Genomic DNA, 12051 nt, shown 5'->3' on the forward strand with positions numbered 1-12051 from the left:
TAACAACTTTTTCCTCATGTTCCTTCAGGTGACTGCTATGTCTGTGTGGGCCTGCACCTGAACTTGACACTTAGCTTTATAGCAGAGTCTGGGTGTGGGGTTAGGAAGAGTGTTGCTTTGAGAGTTCCATTGGAGTCCTTAAAGCCAGTCCTGCAACAGCACCTTCGCAATTGGTTCCTCTGGGCACTATGATTTCCCAGGTAGTTCCTGGATCAGGGAACAATTAAGAAGATGCTTTATCTGTTTGTTTCCAGGATATAGAAGGTTTCAAAACCATTCTTGCTAGGTAATGGTGGTATACTCCTTTAAACCCAGCACTAGGGAGGCCGAGGCAGGCTGATCCCGGAATAGCCAGGGTTATACAAAAAAACTCTGTCTCAAAAAAAAAAAAACCAAATGAAACTAAACAAAACTGAACAGAACACCCCCTCAAAACCCCAAAACAAACTAACACAAGCAAACAAAAAAAAAAACAAACAAACAAAACTTTTTTTTTCAGGTTTTAGGGACCTAACTGGTTGAAAATTTCTATTTTTGCTTCTTGATATGGTTTTTGAGTATTAGTTTTTTATACATAATTAAAGCGAACAGCTTAGAAATGGTCTCCTGTCCTGCTGTACAGAGCATGAGACATCCCTTTTCTTGCTTTCCACAGTCCCTAACAATAGTCTGATCTGAAAATCAGATTAAAACCTTCCAATAGATCCCTTTGCATATGTTCTTCTTAACACAGAACCTGAGATTCTCTCACAGTAATGACCTAGAGAGCGCTTCTTGCTTCACCTAATGACCTGTAGCATAGATGTTCCAACTACAGTAAATTGTTGCTGTGTTCCCGGCTGCTTTGTACCCTTGTTCCTTGCTCATACTGCTCTACAGAATTTCTTTTCCCCATCTACATTGGTATATGAGATGGTGTTATTATTACTCAGGACTTATTTAGGCAGCCATATTACTCAGATTCATTGGTGTAGCTTTCCTGTAATAGCTCCAAGACACAATCTTGCAGCAGAATTTCTGGTTCTCTGGCCCTTACAGACTTTCTTGACAAAAATTCATGATACTCCCTGATCCATGGTTTAGTGTAGGAGTTGTTTCTCAGAATCAGCTCTTCTCTGCATTTGTATCAGGTGTGGCTTTCTGTAAGGACCTCTTGTCTGATGCAAAATAAACTTCTTGTTGGGTGATGGTGGCACACACCTTGAATTCCAGCACTTGAGAGGCAGAGGCGGGCAGATCTCGGTGAGTTCGAGGCCAGCCTGGTCTACAAGAACTAGTTCCAGGACAGGCTCCAAAGCTATAGAGAAAGCCTGTCTCAAAAAATTAAAAATAAAACCCACCTTGTTTAATAAAAAGTGAGAGCTGTACTTATTGGCATTTACTCTCTTTAAGCTAAATAAGGTGTTTGCTTCTTCTTTTGACTACTTGATTTCTTTGATGAACCTTATTTATTTTTAAGTTTTATGTGCAGAGGTACTTCTCACCGAGAGCAGTTCTACATGAAAGGTGGATTTGAAGAGAGACAGAGTTCCTTGACTTTTGTATTTGTGTTTTTGTGATGGGACCTGGGCATGTGAACTTCTTTAGTTGGTTGTGTGTCTGACATAGACACAGGAGGCTGGGCTGATGCACATAACCTGCTATCCAGCCCAAACCTGGAGGTCAGGACAGACTTAGACAGTGATAATCACTCTGATCTGGACCTTACCAGTTTGTTCCAGAGCCCTGGCTGTGGAACTCAATGTAGGTCTAGGGATGGGTGAGCATGCAGGAGGGGTAGGATCAGGCAGACTCACCCATTAGGCCTGAGCATAGGATATATGGTACCGACTGGGACTGGAGGGCAAATATGATACCCAATAGTGTTTCTTAGAGTGAATAATATATCAACCAAAACATAAGGATTTGGTTAAGGGATTTTATTGTATTTAATCACAAACACAATCTTTTAATTTTTTATTATCAATGGGGATTCAGCAGACCAAGACAATGCATCATCTGAGGAGCTCCAAAGAAGCTCAGAAAGTTATCTCCTGAAGAAACCTTCCTTAGACAGCAATTTTCAAGCAAACTGTGACATGAAGGAAATTTATTTTTATACAGCTTTTTTCTTCTTTCTTTATTTATGAGCTTTCATGTTTTAAGAGATTTAAGACTTTCCTGTTCACATCCTTTAATGGTTATCAACCGTACAAATACTTTTGATTACAAATATACTGTAATGCTTTATGGTATGTTATAATAATTCGGATACAGCATGCCATACATTTCAGACTGTCCTTGAACTTGCTGTTCAACTAAGTATAAATTTTTGATCCTTCTGCCTCCTTCTCTGAAATGCTGGGGTTAGAGGTGTGGCACAAGTCTCTGAACATTTTAGACTTGTGGAGATTAGAAGAGTGTATTGTTGCAGGGAGGGGCAAGCTTCCACCTGAAATAACCACACAGAAACTGTATTATTTAAAACACTGCTTGGCTATTAGCTCTAACTTCTTATTGACTAACTCTTACATATTAGTTTAACCCATCTCCATTAATCTGTGTATCGCACAGTGGCAGTGGCTTACCAGAGATTCTAACCGGCATCCCTCTCCGGTGGTGGAGGATCCATGGCTTCTCTGACTCTGCCCTTCTTTATCCCAGCATTCAGTTCTGTTTTCTGTACCCACCTAATTCTGTCTTATCAACTAGGCCCAGGAAGTTTCTTTATTCATTAACCAATAAAAGTAACACACAAACAGAAGGAACTCCTACACCAGTGTATCTTATACCTCAATGTCTTTGAGTACAATGCTGATATAGTTAGTCCTTAATAAATAAATATTAATTAAATTAATAGATAAATAAAAAAATACACGAGGCTGGAAATTTAATTGGGGATGGCTTACAGTTTCAGAAGGTTAGTTCATTATCATCATGTTGCGGCATGACAGCATGTAAGTGTGGTAGACAGAGCAAAGATGTCTATATCTTTATCAGCAGGCAACAGGAAGAGACTGTGTGCCTCACTGGGAGTAGCTTGAGCATATGAGACCTCAGAGCCTGCTCTCATAGTGACATATTTCCTCTAACAAGGCACACCTACTCCAATAAAGTCACACCTTCTAATAGTGGCATTCCTTATTGGCCAAGCATTAAAATCATAAGTCTATGATAGTCATTCAAATTCAAACCACCCTGTTCCACTCCTTGCCCCGAGAACCTAATGTAAAATACATTTAGTCCAACTTCAAAAGCCCTCATTGTCTATCACAGTCTCAACAATGTTTAAAACTCCAAAGTTCAAAGACTGAAACTCTAATTTCTTTTCACAAGTTGGAAGCTTATCTGGGCGAATCTTGTCTTGAGGTGACCACTTCCTTTATTTTGTTTAATATCAGTCCTTATATTAATCTGTTTATCTCCATTAACAGAAGATGTACTTCCATTCCCAATCCTGGTATCCCCTTTCTCCTTAAGTTGTACATTTTATAATTTTTCTTACTCAGCTTTGTTGGGGAATATTAGTTTAAGATTTGTTACATTTGTTTATGGTGTGGAATATTTGTTTAATGATACAAAGATGTATTGTATTCCTTTATGCTTAACTCTGTAAAACTGTGTTACTTTGTAAACTTTGCCTGTTTAAACACTTGATTAGTCTAATAAGAACTGAATGGCCATTAGTTAGTCAAGAGAGAGAGATAGGCAAGACTTCCAGGCAGAGAGAATAATTAGAAAAGAAATCTACATTTGAGGAAAGAGCAAGATGCAAAAAAAAGGAGAGGAAGATTCCAGAGGGCAGCCACCCAGCCAAAGAGGTAGTCATGAAAGAAGGAAAGAAAGATATATAAAATAAAGAAAGGTAAAAAGCCCAAAAACAAAGAGAAATGGGATAATTTAAGTTAGAAAAGCTGGCTGAAAACGATAACTAAGGCTAGGTAGTTATAAGTAAGAATAAGTCTCTGGGTATTTATTTGGGAGCTGAATGGCAGGCTACTACTTTTTTAAACAAGTCCTCTATAAAAAAGATGCCAAGAATCCGAAGACACCCATTCAAAGAAACCAGTGGGAACAATATACTAGAAATTGCATAATTAGCAATTTTCTGACTTAAAACCTCATGTCTTCTAATACAACTCAGTACTTTTTGCATTACAATACATATTCTCTCAGTTCTGTCACCTTTATAACTATTGAGGACACTTCTGGTGAATTCAATGCCAGTTTTAGATGAAAACTGGAACTATTTTAGACTATGAAACTCCTAGTTTGCATTGTTCAAAGAATTATTCAGTTAATTACTAAAGAGATGTGCTCATATTTCAGGGATTATGTTAATAACAAGCATATGACAAAGTAGACCACTAAATATCTTATCTAATCTAAACTTTTCATTTAAATCCAACATCCATAGGTACAAGAGAAAAATCCAGTAAGGGTAGTTATTGGCAGCCTATCCGATTTGTGTAACTAATAGGTCAACATGAAAATTTGTCAGATTCATGTATTATTTACCAAAAAAATATTTTGGGAAATAATATGCCAAATTCATAATAGGTCATAAATTTGGAAATTTAACTTTTTATAATTTTTAGCCCTGGTGACAGAAGACTCAGCAACTAAAAGCATATAGAGCTCTTGCAAAGGTGCCAAGTTTGGTTCATAGCACCCGTGTCACACAACTCACAACTGCTCTATCTCCAGGGGAGACTGACCTCTCTTCAGGTACCTGCAAGTCAGTGCATATACCTACTCATAGGTCTGTCTACATACATGTTCACATAATTAAAAAAGCTGGCTTCAAATGCAATAAGTATTTTTAAAACATGAAGACTAGCCGGGCGGTGGTGGCGCACGCCTTTAATTCCAGCACTCGGGAGGCAGAGGCAGGCGGATCTCTGTGAGTTCGAGGCCAGCCTGGTCTAGAAGAGCTAGTTCCAGGACAGGAACCAAAAGCTACAGAGAAACCCTGTCTTGAAAATAAAAAAACAAAAACAAAAAACAAACAAACAATAAAACACAAAGACTAGAAGCAGGCAGCTTTTGAGGTCTGTTTCATGGTTTATTGAGATCAAGGTAATGCTTTTGGTATTTTCCAGCCATCAACATTAAGGCTAGAAAGGAAGGGGTAGAGGAAGAGGAAGCAGGCATTTCTATTTGCTTTTCATCTCTAGGAACTTTTTAATAGACATCTAATATACTGTGTCCTTGGTCAGAGCCATGTGCTTGAACTCTCCCAATTGTGACTGCCTGTAAAATGAGTATTTTAAATCTTCCAGCTTTCATATAGGAAGGTATCAAATTAGAAGTAGATATTTTGAGTTCAGTTAGTCAGTAGCTTAGAGACTTTCTCCAACTATCTCAGTTTCCTGTTGTTTTAATGCAGTGTTGTTGAAGGGAGCCGTGGGCTGTGTTCCTGCCACCCGGCTCCCAGCTGCCTTGCTAGCTTATGCCCCAAAATAATGACACACAAACTGTATTCATATAAACACTGCTTGGCCCATTAGCTCTAGGCCTTACTGGCTAATTCTCATATTCCGATCAACCCATCTCTAATAAACTGTGTAGCACCAGCCTTACTGGGAAAGATTCAGCATGTCTGACCTGGCGGCTTGCTTCATTGCGTCTGCCTTGGAGAGCAGAAGCATGGCGTCTTAGCTCAATTCCCTTCTTCCCTACGTTCTGTTCTGTTTACTCCACTCACCTAAAGGCTGGCCCATCAAATGGGACAAGGCAGTTTCTTTATTAGCCAATGACCTTCTTCCATCACAGTGTGTTAAACTAAACTAGTAGTCCAACAGATTAATATCATCAGTATAATCCAATTTACAATTTTTTACATTGGCTTGGTAGATGTTAAATGTGGCTACTCCTTCATTTAGCTGTATCTGGGGTGGGAGGATGTGAAGAAAGGCAAAGCAGAACTTTATAACAAAAGGGGTTCTTTGCAAGTCAATGGAATGAAGATTTGTTATACTGAATCTACTTGTAGATATTTGAGAGCTGGCTATAATTGAACTTTTACTGTTCCATGCAAATGCAATAAACCCACACACTTCTAATTTTTTTTTAATAGAAAGAGCATGTTTAAAGGTTTAAATTACTAGATCTATTTTTCTTTGATTGGCCACTAAATAAAGCTTGACAGAGTCCATCTAGAGTAGTACCTAATAGTTCTGCACCATCAATCAAAGTATGTTTCTCCATACTTATAGAGTCTCCTGACTCTACTATTAACTTGTCACTAACCTCCAGCTTTTATTCTTTCTCATGGTGTGTGATGAATTAAACTAGTTAGCTGGCCAGATATGTTATATGAGACACATTAACACTTAGTGTTTTTGATGGAGTACTACGTAAAACAAAGCCATTCCTTGCAGGAGACAATTAGGCCTCCTGATTGCTGCATTTCAGACTTTATGGTTCTCAGTTTGTCTGTGTGGGCAGATAATAGCCATGGGATCATTTTAGTGCAGGTGCATTTAATTAGTTCCTTTCTTAGGAAACTTCTATTAAATAATAATGATCAGTCCTCTTAGTTGCCATGGTCTCTACACCAGGTTTTCTTCTTACCTTGTGATTCTGCTTTTTGTTAGAATGCTAAGAAACTGTTGAAGTGAACTCTTTCCTTGGGCTTACTTCTAAGAACTGGAGCTCTGGGATTCTGAATAGACAGGTCAAGAGGTTTTCCTAATTTTCAGTGTTTAGTTTTTGTAGTAATAGGGGCGGCGGCGGGGTTGCGTCCCCAACACCCCAGCCGCCTGCCCGGCTAGCTTTACCCGAAATAATTACATGGACACTGTATTCATTTAAACACTGCTTGGCTCATTTCTACCTAGCCTCTTCTAGGCTAACTCTCGCACCTGGACTAGCCCATTTCTTATCAACTGTATAGCACTGGTCTTACCGGGAAGATTCTAGCCTAAGTCCATCCTGGGTCGGAGCTTCATCACGTGCGTCTGCCTGAGAGCTGGGCATGGCGTCTCTGCTGAGGCATCTGCTCTGGAGAGGAGAGCTGTCGAGTCTGACCTCACTTCCTCTTCCTCCCAGCATTCTGTTCTGTTTACTCCACCTACCTATGTCCTAACCAATGAAATGAGCCAAGGCAGTTCCTTTATTAGCCAATGACCTTCCTCCATCATTTCCCCCTTTTCGGTTTAAACAAAAAAAAAGACTTTAACATAGCAAAATTACATATAACAAAACAGTTATCAAGTAAAAGTTACAATAATCTTTATCATAACTAAGGAAAACCATAACTATAACTAATTATTCTTAACTCCATCAAAGACTCCAGAAAGATACAATACTACATAAGCAAACAAGAAAAAAGCAACTTTTAAAACTCTAGAAATGACAGAGACATCTCGCTGCCTGGACAGTCACCCAAACTTCCTCTGTACTGTTGGGGCATCCATCTTCAGCCTTTAGGCCCATGGTATCCAGCAGACATTTCCATAAAGCAGGAAAATTCAAAGTCAGTTCAGTCACTATCTGTTGTGTTCTGCAGAATGTCTCGCAGACTCTTTCATGAATCAGGGACCCCGAAAGATCATCTCACCTTAGGCAAGTTCAGTAGTCCTCTCTCTGTAGATTCTCTGTGTCCAGTTTATACAATAGTCCAGGCAAGAGCAGTTTCTTGCCCAAATGGCTATCAAACTCCATAAGGATCCTCTTCGATGCCCATCTTCCTCTTGAAGTAGATTGGTGCTGCCAGGAGCAGAGTGTCTCATTGTCATGAAAAGTCCTCAGTTATTAAAACATTAAATGTCCTATTCTGTAATCTTTGAAAGACATGAAGAATGTCTATCTAAAATATATCTCTATATATCTAGAAAATCTAACTAACATGACTACAAGCTTTACTATTATCGATAATTATCCATTAACAACCTATATTTCTTAATTATACAGTACATATTTAAATGAACTACACAATCACAATACCTTAATCAATATCGGAAATACATATACATATAACAAAATTGACCTTAAAATCCATACCAATGCAAATTATTCATATCTATATCATTTCCCCCTTTAAATGTAAAAGAACATTTATAAACTATATTTGGGAACATGGGCGCAGTTTTTTCTCTCCAAACCGCTTCCTGCTGAATGGGGGCATCGTTAATTAGGTCTTTCATGGTATAACCTGTGTGCTAATTTCATCTCAGTTGGCAGTTGAGCAGAGCAATTTTCTGAAGATGTTCACAGCAACCCTTCAGGAGGACGTGGTCCATCATACCAAATCGGAATAGAAGAAATGAGCAGGGTCTCATCCTCTGTGAAAACAAAATAAGAAACTCCTTTCCAAAGCATCATGTCCTTAGACCCAAATTCTGAAATCATAATACCCTTATCATATCCGTTCTGGTTCCATTTGGCAGTCCATATAATGAAATGTCTCTCTGTACTTAGCTCCTTTACAGTCAAAAATTTTAAAGAAAACACAATGTACATAATCCAGACTCTCTGTGAATTTTCCATCTTTACGCGGCTTATTTTTACTCTATCACTTTACTTTATTCTGTCTCTTTAAAGACTTTACCTTTTTTTTTTTAAACCATTAACTTTATTCTCTATATTCTTTTTCTTCTCTCTCCCAAGCCTACGTACATTCATCCAACAGTGTGACTCATTTAGTGGTCTGAATCTGTCCTATTGTGAATCTGCAATTTTTTACTATCCAGGAGCACTTTTGATTTGTGCCTTTAAATCACTAGGCGCTTAAGAATCTAAGCTGTGACATTCCTAGGTTAACTTTTTGCTTTTTGAGTGTATATCTTTGACCTGTAGACCAGGCTGTCTTTGAACTCTCAGAGATCCGCCTGTCTCTGCCTCCCAGGCATTGGGATTAAAGGTGTTTGCTACTACACCTTGAACTCACAGAGATCTGTTCGTCTCTGCCTTCTAGGCACTGGGATTAAAGGCATGTGCTACCACACCCAACTACTCTCTTTCTTCCTTATTTTTTTTACTTTAAGAACTTCAACTTTTAGCTTGTATATATTTTTAACACACAGTAAACCATTTAGAAATTTTCTTTGTCTTTGAATCTCTCTTTACTGTATATCTCTCTGTTTTTTGACCACATGAGTCTTTAATTTAGCAAGCAATATCAGTAGAATTAAAGGCGTGGCTTTGCCAGCTAGATCCAGTCCATTCCTTAGCTTTTCAGCCTCATGGCTGAGGTACTGGCTGTAGCCATGTTTATGGGCACAATTCTATGGCGTTTCAAGGTCCCTGCCAGCCAGCAAGCCACAACAGACAACACTCAAGTCCTCTCTCTGTAGCCGGCCCTCCTGCCTCAAACAGTCAGAGTTTGCCCTGGCATAATGGCCCAGAAAGCCAGCATTTTCAAACGCCGCATTTTTAAACGGCGCAGCTTTTTTCCTGCTACGGCTGAAAACCGGAAAGCATGCGTTCAGCTTTTCGTCAACACCATTTAAGTGTTTCATGGCAGGACCTCTTAATGAGCTGCAGGCTTTGCAGCTAAAGCTGAGTCAGGAAGCCTCTCTTAGATGAGGTGGTTGCTTGCCTCTGGCAAGCAGAGTAGACCCGAGAAATTGCCATAAGAAACATGCTTTACTCTATTCTTTTCCAAGCTTTCTCAGGCTTTCTGTGGACTCAGTTAGCCACACGTCTGGGCGTCATTTGTAGTAATATGGGTGCGGCGGTGGGGCTGCGTCCCCAACACCCCAGCCGCCTGCCTGGCTAGCTTTACCCGAAATAATTACATGGACACTGTATTCATTTAAACACCGCTTGGCTCATTTCTACCTAGCCTCTTCTAGGCTAACTCTCGCACCTGGACTAGCCCATTTCTTATCAACTGTATAGCACCGGTCTTACCGGGAAGATTCTAGCCTAAGTCCATCCTGGGTCGGAGCTTCATCATGTGCGTCTGCCTGAGAGCTGGGCATGGCGTCTCTGCTGAGGCATCTGCTCTGGAGAGGAGAGCTGTCCAGTCTGACCTCACTTCCTCTTCCTCCCAGCATTCTGTTCTGTTTACTCCACCTACCTATGTCCTAACCAATGAAATGAGCCAAGGCAGTTCCTTTATTAGCCAATGACCTCCCTCCATCATAGTTGACCAAAAATTCCCATGTCTTGTTTTCTGTTGTTTAGTTACCAAGTTATCCTAATCATTGCTTGGAAGCTTCCCTGTACTAGCATCATGCCCCTCTTTAGATTGCACCAGTCAAGTCCTTATATAGTCCATGAATCCAGGCCCCAACTTGCTTCCTTTTCACGAAATGAAAGACTTATCTGATCCATAACTGTTTTCACTTTCTGCTTTGATTTTTTCAATGTGCCCCAAATTCTGTGCAATACTGATCTCAGTAGTTGTGAGTTATCCACGAGAACACCATCAATATGGTTTTGGCACTTCCTTGACAAAGGCAAAGTTCTTTTTTCCTAAGGTAAATTCTCTGCTGTCCGGTAAGAGATTCAGTGACATCATGCTATGTCTGTGTAATGCCTGGTATGTAGACTTTGTTCTCAGTTATTTTTTTTCTTGATGCCATTTGCACTCCTAGATCAACTGCTATATAGTTCACTATTTCACTAGAATGTTGGAAAAGCTGGGGAAGGAGCAAGGGAAAAGCTGTCTGTGCTTCTAGGCTAGCTCAGTCAGTAGAGCAAGAGACTCTGAATCTCAGGGTGGTGGGTTCATCCTATGTTGGGCAACAGGTGTTGAAATAACCAGGCTAGCTAAGGATAAAACAATTACATATTACTTATTATAAGAGGAAAACTCATGAAACAAGAAATGAGAAATCCAGGCACAGCAATGTCCTGTGGGAAAAGGCACAGAAAGCAAGCACATGAACGTGCAACCTTTTACGCAGCAAAGCCACACCTTAACTAAGACCCACCTCTTAAAGATTTTGGTTAAGAAGGCTTTCTCCATCACTGGAGCATGCTGAGAATATTCTGTTCAGGATCAGAGACTTTGAGGTGATCTTTTAAAGCTACTGAATCACTGCAGCAGGACAACAGTTGCCTGAATGAGATATATATTTTAGAGACTAGCTCATATTTATCAGGGCCAAGATAGGGACAGTGGGGACTGGGAGAGGACAATGAAAACTCTTCTATTTCCTTCCTTTGTATATTGAAAGCAAGATATCCATCTTATGTATGTAGTTTTCACAAACTCCAAATACGGTACCTGACAGGGGCAACTGTGCAGGTGTCAACTGACAGTGCTGCTACTCCCCTCCCAGTGTCAAAGTGGGTGGCAACAGTAAGAGTCTTCCACGGGAATCAAAACAGGCCTCTTGCTAGGATTTAAAAATACCAGGTGACTCAGTGTTGCCTCTGTCTTTAACAATATTCATAACCTGGGAAGTGAAATTAAAGAACCTTCTATTTTCAATCCTTTCCCATTTACTAATGTTTCTAAGACACTGATACTAATCTTCATAGTGTGCAGATCCTGTCTGGGCATGTCACTACATGCAAGGGTCTATCTGAGGTCATAGTGCTCTTTTGGTCTTCAGTGTGTATATTATCAGAACTCTTATCTCCTTGTGGCAGCAAGTCCAAACAACCTTTTTAAATCAAAGATACCTGCTGAAAGAATAGCAGCAGGAGCCACTAGCAACAACCAGGCACTTTCTATGTATCTAACATTATTCATTGAGATGTAGAGTTTAACTGTATTCTCAACCTCATTGATAAAAAATTCTAAAAATATCATTAAATAACTATTGTTATTTTTCTTTTAAGTATTCACAGTAAGAAAATCAGTGATATTTTAAGAGATGGCCAATTTAAGCAGATTAATCTGATAGTAACACAGTGTCCATTTTTTTAGGAACAGAATCATTCTTTGATTTAGGTGTCTTAAGCCGTTTTAGTGTTGAAAGGTACAAGCAAATTAATGAAATAGAAGTATAAGGAAAGATAGACCAACTGCTCTGGATTTTAAAGCAAAAGCAGTTTTGGAATCACTTTGAGATGGGAGGAGGGCCTAGAAGAAAGAGTTAGCAATGGGGAATGGGATAGCGGTTCAGTGACACTGTAGATGGTTAGGTTCCTTAAGTCATTGAAAACTGA

At 39.5% G+C, this 12051-nt stretch overlaps 1 long non-coding RNA gene across 1 annotated transcript in view; it reads right to left on the reverse strand.

Moving 5' to 3' along the window:
• Nucleotides 1-7652: 7652 nt before the first annotated feature.
• Nucleotides 7653-12051, reverse strand: part of LOC142833777 (uncharacterized) — a 442137-nt gene continuing 437738 nt past the window's right edge. Inside the window, exon 3 of the long non-coding RNA XR_012907446.1 lies at nt 7653-7929. This is a non-coding gene — a long non-coding RNA (uncharacterized LOC142833777). The remainder of the gene's footprint in view (nt 7930-12051) is intronic.

Source organism: Microtus pennsylvanicus, chromosome 13, assembly GCF_037038515.1.
Source record: "Microtus pennsylvanicus isolate mMicPen1 chromosome 13, mMicPen1.hap1, whole genome shotgun sequence".
Taxonomy (NCBI): domain Eukaryota; kingdom Metazoa; phylum Chordata; class Mammalia; order Rodentia; family Cricetidae; genus Microtus; species Microtus pennsylvanicus.